General features: G+C 39.6%; 1 long non-coding RNA gene across 3 annotated transcripts in view; it reads left to right on the top strand.

The window, feature by feature from the left end:
• Positions 1-5,119: 5,119 nt before the first annotated feature.
• LOC139184228 (uncharacterized) overlaps positions 5,120-17,909 on the top strand; it is a 28,935-nt gene continuing 16,145 nt past the window's right edge. Inside the window, exons 1-2 of one of the 3 annotated variants that reach the window (XR_011567800.1) lie at positions 5,120-5,742; positions 6,125-7,898. This is a non-coding gene — a long non-coding RNA (uncharacterized lncRNA). Of the gene's footprint in view, positions 5,743-6,124; positions 7,899-17,909 lie in introns of those variants that run through there. The other 2 variants (XR_011567801.1, XR_011567802.1) reach the window with 2 other exon arrangements.

The following is a 17,909-nucleotide window of genomic DNA, read 5'->3' as shown; positions in this document are numbered from 1 at the left end:
AACTGCACACAGAGGCTGGTTCCTACACTTTAGTGACAGCTGCTACCTCTCACACTCCAGGGTGTTCCCACAGTTACTTACTAGAATCTACCAGGTACCTGCTTTTTCATTGATTTTGACGTAGAACTTGTGAACATAGAGGTATTTAGTAAACTAGAGGAGAAACTCATTTATTCCACAAATACAATCAACTAAGTTCATTGTTGAATTATATTCAATGGCATTGACTATAATACCAGTAATAGGCTAAAACAACCCCCATTCTGAATATTTGTTGATAAAATTGATACTTTAAGTATGTTATAAAGGAAAGAGAGCTGGTGCTGGAATTCAGGGCTGCTTCTACCAATCTCTAGATGTGAAGTTCTGAGTGAAATATCTAACTTTTCTCAGACCCTGTAAAAATGTAGAGTGTAGAAAAGAGGCAGAATAGCATTAGGATGATGACCTCAGCCTTTGCAGCTGGACAGGCCTGGATTCCAATTCAATTCTATTCTACCGCTTATTAGCTAAGTACTCTTGGGCAAGTTACCTAAACTTTCTATTTCTTTGCTTTCTGATCGGTGAAAATGCAAATAGTGCCACCTCACCTCACAAAATTGCTTTTACAAGAATTAAATAAAAGCAAGTCTATAGTGATTACTTGGGCTTTTCTGGTGACACAGATGGTAAAGAATCTGCCTGTAATGCAGGAGACTCAAGTTCTATCCCTGGGTTGGGAAGATCCCCTGAAGAATACAATGGCTATCCACTCCAGTATTCTTGCCTGGAGAATTCCATGGACAGGGGAGCCTGGTGGGCTACAGTCTGTGGGGTTGCAAAGAGTTGGACCTGACTAAGCAACTCTTAGAGTGCCTACTTCAGTATCTGGCTCATAAAAATAGATAGTAAACTGTGGTTTAAAAAAAAAAAAATCCTGAAAGAACTTTTGAGATCTCAAGGTGTAAACTCCTACAGTTTTTAAATGAGAATTAGAGGTCCAGAAGTAAAAGATCCCACTTAAGGTGACTGAGATCACATGTTTGTGAAATAAATTCCCAAATGTTCTACGAGCTCTATGATCTGGAAGAGAACTATCACTTTGTGACCTAATCTATTTACTAAATAAGTGGACTATTAGACTTGGTGGTCACCAAGTTTTCATCCACATAAAAATGCCAGTGATTCATTGCTATTGAGCCCCGCCTATGTTCGGAACACATTGCTGATATTGTGGGTGCTATAACAGGCATATGAGAATCTGTCTCTGATCTTAAGAGGGTTAAAGTTTAGTTGGAGAGACATTTATATAGCATTTATGAGACATAAACCACTGGTACAGCCACTTGACAAGGCCAAATTTCAAGGGTCAAGCAGATTGGACACAGACAGTGAGATCCCTTTGATTCAGGTGTTATAGAGAAAATAGACCTTTACCTGTGCATAAATACTGAGCTGGATTTGAGTACACAAATTCAAAGAGGAAAGGAGAGGAGAGGAGAGGGTAGGGTATTATGCACCTTGCACTTCTGTGCCTGGATAAAAGTACAGAGGAAGAGATAAATGCCATTAAGCATGCGGCATTCGTTTAAGCACTTTTTAGTCATCCCTTAAGCAGAACTGACTTCTCTCAGTGTGAACTCTTATTTTCATAAGTGGCAGTAGGGGTGTTCACAAGTGTGTATGTGTGTACATGTGAGCACACATGTCAGAACTCTTGACTTTAAATTTTGGCAGGAAAACAACACCAAGACCTGGTGAATCCCCAAAGGCTCTGCACCCAGAAAAGAGCTCATCTATGATTCCTCTTACTCTTGATTCGCTCCAGTCCATCAGCTCCTTCTGGCTCTTCTTCCTCTAGCATATATCTCAGTTTCCTCCCCTTTTATTTCCACTGCCCCAATATTAGCGTTCATTATCCACTGTTGCACAGATGCTAAAGGCACCCTCTTTCATTCCTGATCCTACAATGCATTTGCCACAGGGTAGTCTTCTGACCATGTAAATCACACCATGGAACCCTCTGCTGAAAACCTTTCAACAGTTGTCAATCATACTGAGCATATAATCCAGATGGTTTACTCTGGCCTTCAAGTCTATGCAGAATCTGGCGTCTCAAAACTAATGTCGTGTTACTCATCCCCTCAATTGCTGTTCTTTGAACAAAGTGCTTCCAGACTCAAGGTCTTCATGTTCCCCATGCTCTCTGCCTGAGTTGTTACTCCTCCTGTTTTACGTAAACTTCTTACCCTTCAAGTGAAGTGAAAGTGAAAATCGCTCAGTTGTGTCCGACTCTTTGAGACCCCGTGGACTATAGAATTCTCCAGGCCAGAATACTGGAATGGGTAGCCTCCCCCTTCTCCAGGGGATCTTCCCAACCCAGGGATCAAACCCAAGTCTCCCACATTGCACATGGATTCTTTACCAGCTAAGCCACCAGGGAAGCCCAAGAATACTGAAGTGGGCAGCCTATCCCTTCTCTAGCAGATCTTCCTGACCCAGGAATCAAACTGGGGTCTCCTGCATTGCAGGTGGATTCTTTACCAGCTGAGCTATCAGGGAAGCCCTTACTTTAGGGGCTCCAGCTTAAATATCACCTCCTTTGAGAGGTCTTTTTAATTTAACTATATAAACAATTTCTTTCTGGGATTCTAAATGGCAGCCTATGAATTGTCCTTATTTTTTTTTTTTTTTTGACAACTTTTGATACTTTCTCAATTAGTTAGTTTCTTAGCTTTTAAAATGTTTGTTCTTCTTACCAGAATATAACTTCTACAATTAGGTCTTGTCTGTCAGGTTCATTTTTCAGTCTCCAGGATCTAATGCTGAAGACTGCAGAGAATATTGAATAGATAAGCAAAAGGAAGTAAATGGGAAGCCATTATAACAAGTAACTATCATTAAATGTAATTGCTTTCATGCCCATGTTCACCTCCTGATTTGGTAAATGTAGGACTGCAATCATGTACAAAGCAGTTGCTTTATTTGAGGGTAATTCTAAAAGAAATATTTATTTTATTATTTCAAGAGAATGACTGTAACATCTTATGAGTAGAGGGCTCAGAACTGTTTGGAGTGGTTGATGGGAGATTGGCTGTTAACCTTCATTAATAGCTAAGCTCATTACTTTACACTTGGAAAGAACCAAGTTTCTGTCTCTGTGAAATAATGAATTATATCATGGGGGTTGATCTATAGTTTAAAGGAAAAATTTTATATTCTCTTTGCCTAGTGACTGCCATACTATTCTGCCAAGCTGTTCTCTCTGAGGACAGAAGAAAAGGGCTCTGGCTTGGCTATTTTGCATCACCTTTGCAGCCAACTGATGATTGTAGTCATTTTCTTTTAGTAGTCATTCTCTTTCCTCTCATAACCAAAGAACACTAAACACTCACCCAGCTGTTTTACAATCTTACCCAAATATCTTGCGAAAGATCACTGAGTCAATGCGTTTGTGATGTATGTTCCAAAGACTTTATTGGTCCAATGAGCTGGACAAAATACTGCCTCTTTGTGATCTAATCCACAGGTTAATCAAGTTCAATAATAATGACAATAGGATACAAACATTCATCTACAGGAGTTTTTTTTTTTTTTTTTTAATGTGTCTTTTAAATGTGGCTAGCAATGTGCAAAACCATTTTTAAGCATCATCTCTTTTAATCTTGTCTAACAAGCCTATGAAATAGTAATTTTAACTTCCATTTCACAGAGGACGGAACTAAGATATAGTGAAGCTAAGTATGTAGCCCAAGTTCACGCTGTTAAAAAGTGAACTTGGGTTTCAAACAATTCCATAAATGCCAAGGCAGTATCAATGTTGACAAGATAATAAGAAAGAATCAGAATAATATACATGTTTTTAAACATCAAATGATATACAGATGATCCCTTAACCTACAATGGTTTGAATTGATCATTTTTCGACTTTACAGTGATGGGAAAGTGATACACATTCAGTAGAAATGGTACTCTGAATTTTGATCTTTTTCCAAGCACATGAGCTATGAGGTGTACACTCCAGAGGCAGTGAGCAGCAGCCCCCCCATTAGCCACATGAGCACAAGGGTGATACAACTTACACAACTTACACAGTGTATTTACACTCTCTTGTTCTTTGCCGTCCATATTCAATACATGAGAGAGTCAATATTTTATTATACAGTAGACTTTGTGTTAGATGATTTTGCCCAACTATAGGCTAATGTAAGTGTTCTGAGCATGTTTAAGACAGGTTGCTCAGTCACTTCAGTCGTGTCCAACTCTTGACTCTTCAGTCGTGACTCTGTGGACTGTAGCCTGCCAGGGCTCCTCTGTCAGTGGGATGCTCCAGGCAAGAATACTAGAGTGGGTTGCCATGACCTCCAGGGGATCTCCCCGAGCCAGGGATTGAACCCACATCTCTTTACATTTCCAGCATTGGCAGGTGGGTTCTTTACCACCAGCACCACTTGGGAAGTCTGTAAGGTAGGTTAGGCTGAGCTATGATGTTGAGTAGGTTAGAAAGAGTAAATGCATTTTTGATTTATATATTCTACTTACAATAGGTGTTTTGGGACACAAACTCATTATAAGTTGAAGGAGACCTATATAAACTTAGTTAAGTTTTTAGATATTTTATATGAGAATAATTTAACTTTTTTTTTTTTTTAAGTCTAGCATATATCTCTGGCTCTGAATAGTTTATTAGATTCCATTTCTGGTCCATACGACCCATTTTGCTTTTCTGGGCTCTTATCATTTCTCATATTTTCATATTTCCTTATTTTTTTTTCAGTTTGGTAGCTTTTTCCTACTTTTAAAAAACTGAACAGTCATGCTTCTCTGTAAACTTGGTGAGTCAGTTCAACCTCTAATTACTTCAGTCTCCTTCCTTGCAGGAAAGGCTGTCAAAATACAAGAACACTCGAATGTTTTGCATCATCTCACACGCACATAGGGGATAAGGAGGGATATAATTCTCCTGAAGAAGCAAAACAACTGGCAACAGCTGGCACAACAACTTCTAAAGACCCAGTCTGACCCTGTTTGGAAATCATCAGCCTCAAACAGCCCCTAAATAATAATTACCCCATCTGCACCAGGACCATCTCCTTGACTAGCTACACTTAATGACGTAATACCTGCTATCTACTTTCAGCACTGATGCCATCATGGCCATATTTTCTAAGACCAACAAAATATCATCCATACGGACAGGGGAATATCCTACGTCACACACAGACATGCTTCCCCCATTCTCTGGTAACACCGTATCAAATCACTAACAAACACGTCTCCAGTCTTCAAAATAATTTAGTTATTAGAAAGGTGATTGGACAAACCGGTAAAGATTTTTTTTCCCCACCAACAAAAAAGCAAATCAGAACAGAGTTAGTCTTTTTCTCCAGTTTACCCAGCCTTCAGAGCTCTAACTGCAGTCCCATCATAATCATTTTAGACTCCAAAGCAGTATGAGCATCGGATGCATAATTTTCAACACATGTTTTATTAATCCATTCTTCCTGTGCTTCATTTAAAATACTGGAAACTATAAAAAGATAAGCGTGTTACTCCCCTGCCAGGAAAAAGAAAAAAAAAAAAAAAAAACTAACCAGAAAATACGAAAAAAAAAAATAAATAAAAACCCAGAGCAACTGGAATCTCGGTCTCGAGGAAACACATGGGATTGAAGCATCCGCCGGAGCTCTGTCACCGACTGTCATCAGTGACTCCAGCGCTGAAGCCTCCAGGCCGGAGCGAGGAGGCTGTGCGTGCAAGCTGGTGAGTATGTGACCGCGGGGGTCCAGGGCGGGGACGGGGTGGGGCGGGGGGGCCAGCGGCGCGGGGAGGGTCTTCCAGGAAGACCCGAGCGCACCGGGGCCCACGCCTGCGCATTCGGCCGGGCCGCCCGGCCCGCACGTAGCGCCCGGCGTGACTCAGCGCTGACTCATCGCGGCCGCTGCCGGGTGGCTTTCCCAGTCCGCGCGCTCCGCCTGCACGGCTCCCCTCCCCGGCTCCCCCCCTCCGCCCCCCGACGCCTGCTCCCCAGTCCCTTCCTGCGCAGACCAGGCTCGGCGCTTGCAACAGAGCAGGGCGGATTTTATAGCTTTTGAATCCCGAAGAAGCAGGGAATTAACTGGCTTTGTTTTCTTTGACTTTGAAGGGCTCCATAGTCCACTGGTGAAATTCTTCCAAAAGCTTGTTGGAACAAATCCCGAATGGCGTCCGTCCACGGTGATTTAGAGATGACCTCCACTCAGATTTTTGCTTCGGTCGTACGGAGCTCGCATCTTCTTTTGGCCCATGTGTGGGCAGGTTATCATTTCAGTGTGTGAGACCTTGGCACACACCCATAACTAGGGTGACGCAGATCAGGTTGGGACTTGGCAGTTTGTTTGGACCTTGAGTGGCTTTACTGTAAAAGCCAGAGAACGCTTCATAAAGACGTCCGTATCTGCCATCTCGCTTCCTGATTAGATGCCACGTTCATTTTCAGTCTGTCAGTACCCTTTGGGAGGTCCTGGGATCCATTTACGTTGCTAATAGCCGGATTCTTGAGCGGTCATGCTGGTTTCCTCCTCTCTGAGCTTCAGCACAGAGAGGAATACCGACACAGTATTTCTTCAGGTGTAGCCCACAGGCCATCTGCATGGAGGGTGCCTGGCGATATTTGGTCAAAAGGCAGATTCTTAGACCTCACTCTAGACTGCAAACTCAGAGTGTCCTGGGTTAGGGTCTGGAAATCAGCCCGTAAAGGATTCTGATGTACTCTTAGATTTGTAAACTGCTATGGGGTCGCACAGAGTCGGACACGACTGAAGCGACTTAGCAGCAGCAGGTAGAGGATGAGGCTATGAGATATTATTCTGTTAAGACCAGGAGAAATCTTTCTACTCAAGAACACACTGCTCTAAAGTCGATATTGAAGTTCTAATGCCAGGCAATCCTGTATCTAAAATTAGTTTTATATATAGTATTATGTTTGTTTTAACAGATTTTTTTTTCTTTTTAATTGGAAATTCGGGTTTAGAATAAAACGAAGTACCTATTGAGTGCTGCTGCTGCTGCTAAGTCGCTTCAGTCGTGTCCGACTCTGTGCGACCCCAGAGACGGCCGCCCACCAGGCTCCCCAGTCCCTGGGATTCTCCAGGCAAGAACACTGGAGTGGGTTGCCATTTCCTTCTCCAATGCATGAAAGTGAAAAGTCAAAGTGAAGTCGCTCAGTCGTGTCTGACTCTTAGCGACCCCATGGACTGCAGCCTACCAGGCTCCTCCACCCATGGGATTTTCCAGGCAAGAGTACTGGAGTGGGGTGCCATCGCCTTCTCCGACCTATTGAGTACATTTTGTTATTTCAGACCAGTATTTCCCAAACCTGACTTTGCATCAGAATTACCCATAAGGCATTAGAGGATTCTAATCCCTGGGCCAGACCCTAGGCCTAAAGAACCATTATCGGAAGGACAGTGCAGTTTCAAGAACAGGCAGTTGGCAAAGCTCTGCAAGTTAGTCTCTGTACCTTTGCAAAAGGGCACTCTTCCCAAATACAATAAGTAGTTAAGTGTTAGTCTCTCAGTCATGTCCAACTCTTTGCAACCTGAAGACTGTAGCCTGCCAGGCTTGTCTGTCCATGGAATTCTCCAGGCAAGAATACTGGAATGGGTTGCCATTCCCTTCTCCAGGGGATCTTCCCAACCCAGGGATCGAACCCATGTCTCCCACATTGCAGGCAGATTCTACCTTCTGAGCCACCAGAAGTGAAGTGAAGTGAAGTCGATCAGTCGTGTCTGACTCATTCAGACCCCATGGACTGTAGCCGATCAGTCTCCTCCATCCATGAGATTTTCCAGGCGAGGGTACTGGAGTAGGTTGCCATTTCCTTCTCCACTAAGCCACCAGAGCAGCCCCCAAATACAATAAAAATGTCATTAACTGCAGGGTGGTTGGCCTGTGTTCACTGTGGTGCTTACTCATCTCTCAGGCTGTACTGTTTGCTTTTGAAATCACCATTAAAAAAATAAAGTTAAAAGTGACCACATAAAATATCAGCTTCTTATTGTATTGATAAATTCACTTATTCAGAAAGCAAGTTTGAAATCTTTGTATTCCAGATCTTTTGAGGGGAGTGGATGGGGAGGATGGCAGATGATTGAAGAATAATCTGGAAGTTTATTTTGAAATTTTTCTTATTCTCTTTCTTTGAATATTTTATTTACTCATTTTATTTTTGTCTCACTGAATAAGTTTTTTCATTTCATCCCTGTTAGTATTGTGTCCAAAAGCCTAGATCTGACCCACACCCGAAAGAGACATCTCCTTGGTGACTGTACACATATAGCCTTACTTCTTCAAGCGTGGTCTCTGGACTAGCAGCATGCATATCACCTGGAAACTTGTAAGAAATGCAGATTCTCAGGTCCCATCCAGAACTACTGAATCAAAATCAATACTTTAGTAAGATCCCCAAGTGATTTGTTTGTATATTAAAATTTGGGCAGTGCTATCTTATATTAATGGGAAGAGTTATACTCGGGTTGCTGGAGGAAAAGAGAAGAAATTCAGTAGGGTAAATTTGTTTCTTTGGGCTGCTGTAACAAAGTACCACAAACTAAGTGGTTTATAACAAATTTATTCTTCCACAGTTCTGGAGGCAAGAAGTCAAAATCAAGGTGTCAGCAAGGCCATGTTTTCCCTGAGACTAAGTAGAACTCTTTTCAGCTTCTTGTGATAGACATGGATCTTTGGTGTTTGTTAGTTATAGCTGCATCATTCCTATCTTTGCCCCTATCATCACATGGCCTTCTTCCTGTGTGTCTCTTGTTTTTACAGGTCTTCTTATAAGGGCTTCCCTGGTAGCTCAGCTGGTAAAGAATACGCCTGCAATGCAGGAGACCCCAGTTCAATTCCTGAGTTGAGAAGATCCACTGGAGAAGGGATAGGCTACCCACTCCGGTATTCTTGGGCTTCCCTGGTGGCTCAGCTGGTAATGAATCTGCCTGCAGTACAGGAGATCTGGGTTCGATCCCTGGGTTGGGAAGATCCCCTGAAGAAGGGAAAGGCTACCCACTCAAATATTATGGCCTGGAGAATTCCATGGACTGTATAGTCCCTGTGGTCTTGTCTCTACATTTCTTCTTTTTTAGTATATGTGCTGCCGAAGCGAGCACTACATTTCTTCTTATAAGGACATCAGTGATTATTGGATGATGACCCATCCTAATGAACTCAGGCTAAATTGATTACATCTACAGGATTTTCCAAACAAGATCATATAGACAGATACCAGGGGTTATAGCTTCATCATATCTCTTTGGGGGGCACAATTCAATCCATAATAGGTAGATATGGAAATCCCATTTTCAATATGTCTTTAATGCTAGAGACATGGGTTTGATCCCTAGGTTGGGAAGATCCCCTGGAGAAGGGAGTGGTTTCAATATATAGAAATGTATTATGTGAAAAATAACATTAAACATAAGTATTATAAAATAATCTGATCATATTTTATAAAATAATTATAAACTATTCTCTCCTATTGGCTATTATTTCACCCTTTTGTCTTGTATTCTCTTAGCTGGATAATGAACTCTTTCCAAAACCAGATTTCTTTGCAACCCTTTTTTACACGATGCTGAGTTCATAGTAAGAGCTTAGTAGTTATTAAGTATGACAATTAAGTTATAATATACTATTAGACAAATGTAGAAAATCTCACATGTTTTAATCAACTGGTGGTACAGGGTCAGAGAAAATTCTACCACAAAGATGAGCTTGACCATAAAAATTAAGCCCTAAAATAAAGGAAAAAAGTACTTACAACTGAAACCATCTTAGGACCAGGGCAAGAAAGTGAAGGGAATCCTTATAACCTCAAGAAAGGATAAGAATAGGATCAGAGAGCCAGCTGCAACACAGTAATGTCTTTTTAAAAACCTTTGACAGTTTGTAGTGGGCGGCTGATTTTGTTTGCTCAGCATGCATTTTCCCCCATTCCCCTGAGCAAGTTCTCATTCTCTCCAGCACTTCTGTGCAGGACTGCCAACCACAGGGTTTCCCTTCCCCCCTCCTCCCAAGGCTAAAACACGTGACTGTTTACTTTTTGTCCTCACATGTAAATCTGGGTGAGTCTCAAAAATGCAGAAAGCGGTTGAAGGTGAGTCATGTCAGTGGTCATTTCAGACACCAACCAGGTGTTTCTGTTTGTTCGTTTCACCGTTGAGAATTCCAGAGTAACCCCAGTTACAGTCTTCTCAAGTCCCAATTATTTAACTCTTCTTTTTTTCCTAAGAGCTACCCAGTATCCTTCCAAATTTTAATTTATTTAAAAATGTAAGAGTTCAATGTTTATTTTTAACTTATTCTTTTTAGATCATTATTTTCTACTATCTTCTTATAATTTATTGTTAATTATTTTTTATGGGGCCATGAGTTAGGCCCAGTTGGTTTCTATTGCTTCCAGCCAAAGGAACGGAACTACTAGGAAAATATTGATGGGGAGGACACATATTGCCTACAGCCACCCTACAAGGACAACCTGAAATAGTAGTTTGCATTCACAGTGAACAAAATATGTACTCTTGAGGACTTCCCTGGTGTACAGTGGACAGGAATCCACCTGCCAGAGCAGGGGGATATGCATTTAATCCCTGGTCTGGGGAGATTCCACATGCCACAGAGCAACTAAGCCCACGCACCACAACTCCTGAGCCCACACTCTAGAACCTGTGCTCCGCAACAGAAGAAGCCCTTACGCAGCAATGAAAAGGAGCCCCCTGCTCACCGCAACTAGACAAAGTCCACACACAGTAACAAAATCCCAGCACAGCCAAAAATAAATAAGTAAAATAAAGAGTAAAACTCTTAAAAAAAAAAAAAAGAAGTATGGGTAAGAGCAAATATGTGACTAAAGATAAAAGACGAGCTTAAAAAAATATGTACTCTTGAAATGTAATGAAGTTCTTTTCAGCTTTCTTCAATTGGTTTTTTTCAGCTATCATTATTGCCCTGTGTTTCAAGCTGAGTCATTCTTCCCTTCGGAACCATCCAAATTGCCAAGGGGTACAAAAGAGAGAATCACTCTTGTCATACTCCTAGACACCAATAATCTTCTTTATGTTGCCTCCAATGGCTCATTGTGGTTTTCATGATACTTGCAGTATTAAAGGGATTAAAGAAGAGTACTCCAAAGTTTCTAATTAGAGCTGTTTACCAGAGGGCTGATCAACAAAATAGAAACAGTGTCTCTGTTATGCCAGATTAAATGTGATCTTTTCTTTGCAAGCAAAGATTAGCCTAAAGCCTTCATATTGGTCAACACTAAGTGTGTGTCTTTTTGAGTTCTACTGATAAAATTTAATTTAAATGAGGTACACAGCTTCTCAGAATCCTTATTTTCTACTCTCAACCGTCTCTCTCCATCACATGCTTGTATTAGTTGTTGCATAGTGGATATGGAGGCTGGAGAACTAGTATTTATATGCACAAAAAGCACAATCTACTCACTTTAAACAATTCAACAAAGGTAAATTTAAAACATATATAGAGCATTCTAAAACTAAATGTGAGTGATCTGGTAGAAAGTTCCCGGTTCCCTTTTAATCAAGTGTCCCGATTTCACAAAATACAAAAGAGCAAAATTCAAACATATAGTACTTCTTATACTTACTACATCTGAACACAGATGTAAAGGGGGAGGGAAAAAAAAAAAAAAGCAACTACAACCCACAACAGTATCCACAGCTCTTTATAAGTCGTATATCCTTACTAAAATATTGCTATTCACACAGTTCAATTTCTATTAATAGGACAGCCTGATGACTCATTTTGTACACTGAAAATCTAATGAGGATTTTTAGATTTGTAACACCCTGTGATGACCATTAGTAGCTCCTTCATATTAAAACACATTTTGGGGGAAAATAGTTCTATGAAAATATTAATTTTTTTCTCTTTTTAAATATTAAGGTATAATTTACATGCAGTAATTTTTAGCCTTTTTAGTGCATTTTTCTGTGAGATTTGATGAATGCATACAGACACACAGCCACCATCACAATCAAAACAGAACAATTCCATTATTCCTCAAAGTCCCTTCAAGCTCATTTATAAAGTCAAGTCCTACCTTCCCCCTAGCCTCTGGTAATCACTGATCTGTTTTCTCTACACACAGTTTTTCCTCTTCCCGAATGCCATATAAATATCATCAAACAGTATGTAGCCTTTTGAACTTGGCCTCTTTCATTTAGTATAATGTATTTAAGATTTACCATTTTCTTGCATGTATCATTAGTTTGTTCCTTTTTATTGCAATAATATTCCATTGTATGGATGTACCATAGTTGGTTTATCCAATTATTAATATTTAACTGATCATTAATTATTTTGTAAAAGAGGATGGCTTCATGACTATGAAATTATGCATTTATCAAGAAGAGGAAAAAATAAGGTATATTCCATTTGTGCCTTGAATTGTGTAATTACTTTAGATTTATTTGACTATATACTAGGTGTATCTATTTTAAAAAATACATTTTTCACATAACTGAAAAAAGTATACATATTTGTTCAACCCTGTGGATGTACGTTTGAAGCGTGTGCTATGATTTGAAAGGTTTTCTCTACCTAGAATGGGAATAGATCACATCTGATTATTATTGCTGATAACATTAGATAACATTTTGCTTAACCTTCTGAGGGTAAGTGCTCTATGAAGACCCTATTCAACCCAGACCTCTGAAATGGCTCCCTTCCCATTGAAACCCTGTTAATCTTTTACCACGTGGAAGCAACAGGTGGGTTAGTAAATAGCCAATAGAAAGACAATTCTTGTCCTTCAGGATTGGTGCCAGTGGAAAGCAGTGACCTGAAATACAGATCTCAGGCCTGACATGATGAAAGTCTAATGCCACAGCTGTCGTCTCTCACAACTGTCACTCATCATGTTTTAATTTCACAGTTTTGATTTAATCTTTTCTAAATATGGCAGGCACTAGATAAATACAGAACAAGATAACAAGAGTTCTCAGCAAAGGAGCTAGGTTGGTATTAGCACTATCCCCCTTTCACCACCTGCCCAACCTTTTGGATTTTATTCTTCGTGACATTGCATCTCCAGGACACTGCTTTTCATGTTCTTAAGGACCAGAGCTTCAGTACTAGCTCAGAAGCTTAACAGGAATCATAGCTTTGATTTCGTGGTGACTTCTTCACCTTTCTTATCATGCTAACCAGATGCTTTTACCAGCCATTTTAAGTTGTAACACAAGATTCTCCTCTCTTCTAAGCTATATAATTAAAAACACTGTTTTCAGCCATAGATACAATTCTTTTTCTTATAAAGCCTCCTTTAAAAAATAAATCCTGTATTGAGTTAGAGTTTACATACAATAAAATGCACCCATTCTAACTGTACAATCTTGACAAATATATATATACTTGAGTAAGCCATCACTGGGCTTCCCCGATGATTCAGTGATCAAGAATCTGCCTGCAGTGCTGGAGACACAGGAGTCATGGGTTTGATCCCTGGGTCAGAAAGATCCCCTGGAGGAGGAAATGGACTCCAGTATTCTTGCCTGGAGAATTCCATGGACAGAGGAGCCTAATGGGCTACAGTCCATGGGGTCGCAAAGAGCTGGACAGTACTGAGCACATAGGCACTCAAACCATAGCTACAAGATAAAAGCATCTCCCCACTCAAAGTCTTGCTAACACACTTTTCAGTCAGTCCTATGTCTACGCCCAATCTCAGGCAATTGTTCTGCATTCTAACATGATGGATTAGTCTTACTTTTGGCATAATTTCCTACAAACAGCATGTATTCATTTGGGTCTGGTTTTTCACTTAGCATAAACTTAGTGGGGATCCGTCAGTGTTGTTGCACGTGTCTGCAACGTGTTCTTTCGTTTCCCCTCGGAGTAGTATTCCATTTTATGGATATACCACCATTTGTTTATGCACTCGCCTGCTGAGGGACATTTGGGTTGTATCCATTTGAGAGATGTCGTGAGTAAAGCCGCTATAGACATTTGTGTATAAAGAAATACATGGTTATTTGTAGAAGATGGTCAGAAAATGCTTGCTAGGCATTTGAGCAAAGACCTGAAGGAAGTGAAGGAGAATACCATGAAAATATCTCAGGGAACAGTATTCAGAAGGCAAAGAGAACATCATGTGCAAAAGAACTTGATGTGTTTGAGGAATATCAAGGAAACCAAGGGGGCTGCAATGCGATGAGAGAGGAAAATAGGAAATGAGGTCAGAAAAGTATAAAGTCCAGCTCACGTAGAGTTTTTAGGCTAATGAACTTTGGAAAGAATGAAATCGGAAATTATTAGAGGATTTTGAACAGTAAAAGGAGACAGTGTGTCATATTTTAGAAGAAATCACTCTAATATTGGACATAAATTATAGGAGGCAAGCTTTGATGTAGGTATATCAGTTAGGTGTGCTTAGTCGCTCAGTCGTGTCCGACTCTTGTGACCCCATAGACTGTAGCACTGCTAGGCTCCTCCACCCAATGGATTCTCCAGGCAAGAATACTGCAGTGGGTTGCCATTTCCTTCTCCAGGGGATCTTCCCGACCCAGGAAGTGAACCTGGGTCTCCTGCATTGCAGGCAGACTCTTTACTGATTGGACTATGAGGGAAGCCCACATTGGTTAGGAGGTTACTACAATTGCCCAGATGGGAGACTGGACCAGAATGTTAACAGTGAAGCTGAAGAGAAGTGGTGGGATTCTGGACGTGTTCTGAAGGCAGAGCTGACAGTGTAACCAATGGATTGAAAGTATTCTGTAAAGAGGAGTCAAACTTATTGATTTAATTCCAAGCTTACACTTCCTCTAAGTATAGGGGGAAATCCGTTTCAAGAAGAAAAAGGGAGAAAACAATCACACAGTTTTTATCCTTAAAAACTCAGAAACTAAGTTGAAAGTCATCGTCACTGGCAAATCCAGACTATGTTAATCACCCCAAATATTTTCAATCTAAATAGCTCATGGTGTCTACCTACAGTAAAATTCAGTGTTATGAAAAAATGTAATATATAGATTACATGTTGATTTGTCAATGCTTTAGAATCCTGAGTATATAAAAATACTTCACTCAAAGTTTGGAAAATAACGAATAAGAGAGTAAAATGAAAATCATAGCAATCCTATAAAATGAGCCACAATTAGTCTTACTACTCTATAGGTTATAAGTTAAAAGTCAAGATAAATATATGACCCTTTGGATCAAATCTAATGAATCAGAGACTAGGATCAGAGTCTACTGATTCAAATTGTAGTGCAGATAATACTTTTGATCATTGCTGACTCCTCCTCAGTGCTATTTTTTCTGTCTGCTTTAATGATGGATATTAAATATCAATACCTTTAATACCTATGACATATATCCAGAAACCTCAATAGATAATTATAAGAAGATCCTATATGATGTTACCATATTTAGTAAGATCCAACAGTGGACTGGTTGTTCAAAATTGGGAAGGGAATATGTCAAGGCTGCATATTGTCACCCTGCTTATTTAACTTATATGCAGAGTACATCATGCAAAATGCTGGGCTGGTTTAAGCACAAGCTGGAATCAAGATTGCTGGGAGAAATGTCAATAACCTCAGATATGCAGATGACACCACCCTAATGGCAGAAAGTGAAGAGGAACTAAAGAGCCTCTTGATGAAGGTGAAAGAGGAGAGTGAAAAAGTTGGCTTAAAACTTAACATTCAAAAAACAAAGATAATAGCATATAGTCCCATCACTTCATGGCAAATAGATGGGCGAAAAAATGGAAACAGTGACAGATTTCTCTTCTTGGTCTCCAAAATCACTGTGGACGATGACTACAGCCATGAAATTAGAAGATGCTTCTTGGAATAAAAGCTATGACAAACTTAGACAGCCAGAGACATCAGCTTGCCGACAAAGGTCCCTATAGTCAAAACTATGGCTTTTCCAGTAGTCATGTGAGATTTGAACCATAAAAAAGGCTGAGCACCGAAGAATTGATGCTTTTGAACTCTGGTGCTGGAGAAGACTCTTAAGAGTCCCTTGGACAGCATGGAGATCAAACCAGTCAATTCTAAAGAAAATCAACCCTGGATAGTCATTGGAAGGACTGCTGCTGAAGCTCCAATATTTTGGCCACCTGATGCGAAGAACTGACTCATTAGAAAAGACCTTGATGGTTGGAAAGTTTGAGGGCAGGAGGAGAAGTGGGTGACAGAGGATGAGATGGTTGGATGGCATCACTGACTCAATGGACATGAGTTTGAGCAAGCTCTGGGAGTTGGTGATGGACAGGGAAGCCTGGTGTGCTGCAGTCCATGAGGTCACAAAGAATCAGACACGACTGAGCAACTGAACAACAACAAACCAAATGATAGATCAGTAAAGTATAAAAACTTTGTACAAACCAATTTCTAAGAAAACTATGATCTGTATCAGTTCCCCTAAGTATTTTGAAACATCTAGTGCTACTATAATTGTGTAGATTTATTTTGCAATGGCAAAATCTGTCCAAATGTGTGTGTGTTGCAGGGGAATGAAGGGGATGTTTAGAAATCCACACAGAAGGAATATTTGCAAACACATTTAAACAAAGCAGAGTTAGAAACTGTAATTTTTACTTCTCTGATGCTGAGCATACATTTCTCCTAAAAAAATAAAGATTTAAAAAGAGAGGGCTGTAGAATTTATCTGTACCAAGGCAATTTTATTCTGTTATAAATAATTTGCATATGTCTAGAGCTGGTACCAGTAATTAGGCCATAATGGTAACTTGTCACTCTTAAACACAACAGCTGTGTGTATTTGGAAAGATTAAGATAAGTATAAGTAGATTGTTCAGTAATTCTGGAAGCCTTGTTTACCAAAGCAAAGATGGCTGACAAGATTCTTACTGTTGACTTAATATGATGTAAACATATTTTATTAAATAGTTAAGACTAAATAGCTTAAAATTTTATAAAGAAAGCTTTTTACCTAATTTTGGGAAAAATTAAAGGAGCATATTTCTTTCTAAGGCTGAATTTCAACCTTCTTTATAATATCTAATAATTTGCCACATAAGTTTGATACCTGATCATTTTTTTTTCTTTAATCAACCATGACTCCTTACGTCTATACACACAGATGTACTTTAGTATTAAAATGCATTTTCTTTATTATTCCTTGAAACTATTCATGAGGTGGTATTTCTATTTCACATATACACACAGATGTACTTTAGTATTAAAATGCATTTTCTTTATTATTCCTTGAAACTATTCATGAGGTGGTATTTCTATTTCACAGACAGAGGTATAATTATTTAAATGTGGTGCAATCATCTAAAAATTACATGAACAGTAGAATGAGTACCAGAACATGATTAATTAATTTTAGATTTGAAGATCAGCGAGGCCCTGAATCAGATATCCCTGATTCTGAGCTGTTCTTTTGGCAAAGAAGTTTGCTGTTTGCTGATGGAGAGAGTACAAATGCACATTTTATACTGGTATATATTGAAAGTGTAGTAAGTTGTTAATGGGAAGGATCTTCTTTTCCAAATAAAATGCAGGCCTCTAAATACAAGCAAAATTGGGGTTCATTTAATTCTGGAACATCAGAATAGGCAGAATAAGTAAAATAATAAATGAAATAATAAACAAAGACTCTTACTGACTTTTCTAACCTTTGAGCTGATTGAACTCCAAGTTCATTTTGCTAAACAACTTTGGAAGACTTAGCCAACCAGTAGAAATGTGAATTATAGCTCTTCCTCAATGAAGTAACAAATTGACATTGCCCAGGCAGTAAATTTCAATAGAGTTCATTTAAAATTGGAAAAGATAAGCCCATTCGGAAACTGCTGTTAATTAGTCAGCCAACAAGGGCGTTGAACATCTATTTTATGTCCATCAGTGGTTTAGGGTGATGAAGAAATATGAGAGATAAAATGAATA

Source organism: Bos indicus, chromosome 7, assembly GCF_029378745.1.
Source record: "Bos indicus isolate NIAB-ARS_2022 breed Sahiwal x Tharparkar chromosome 7, NIAB-ARS_B.indTharparkar_mat_pri_1.0, whole genome shotgun sequence".
NCBI lineage: Eukaryota > Metazoa > Chordata > Mammalia > Artiodactyla > Bovidae > Bos > Bos indicus.
The sequence above is the reverse complement of the archived record's forward strand: the minus strand, read 5'-3'. Positions and strand labels throughout refer to the sequence as shown.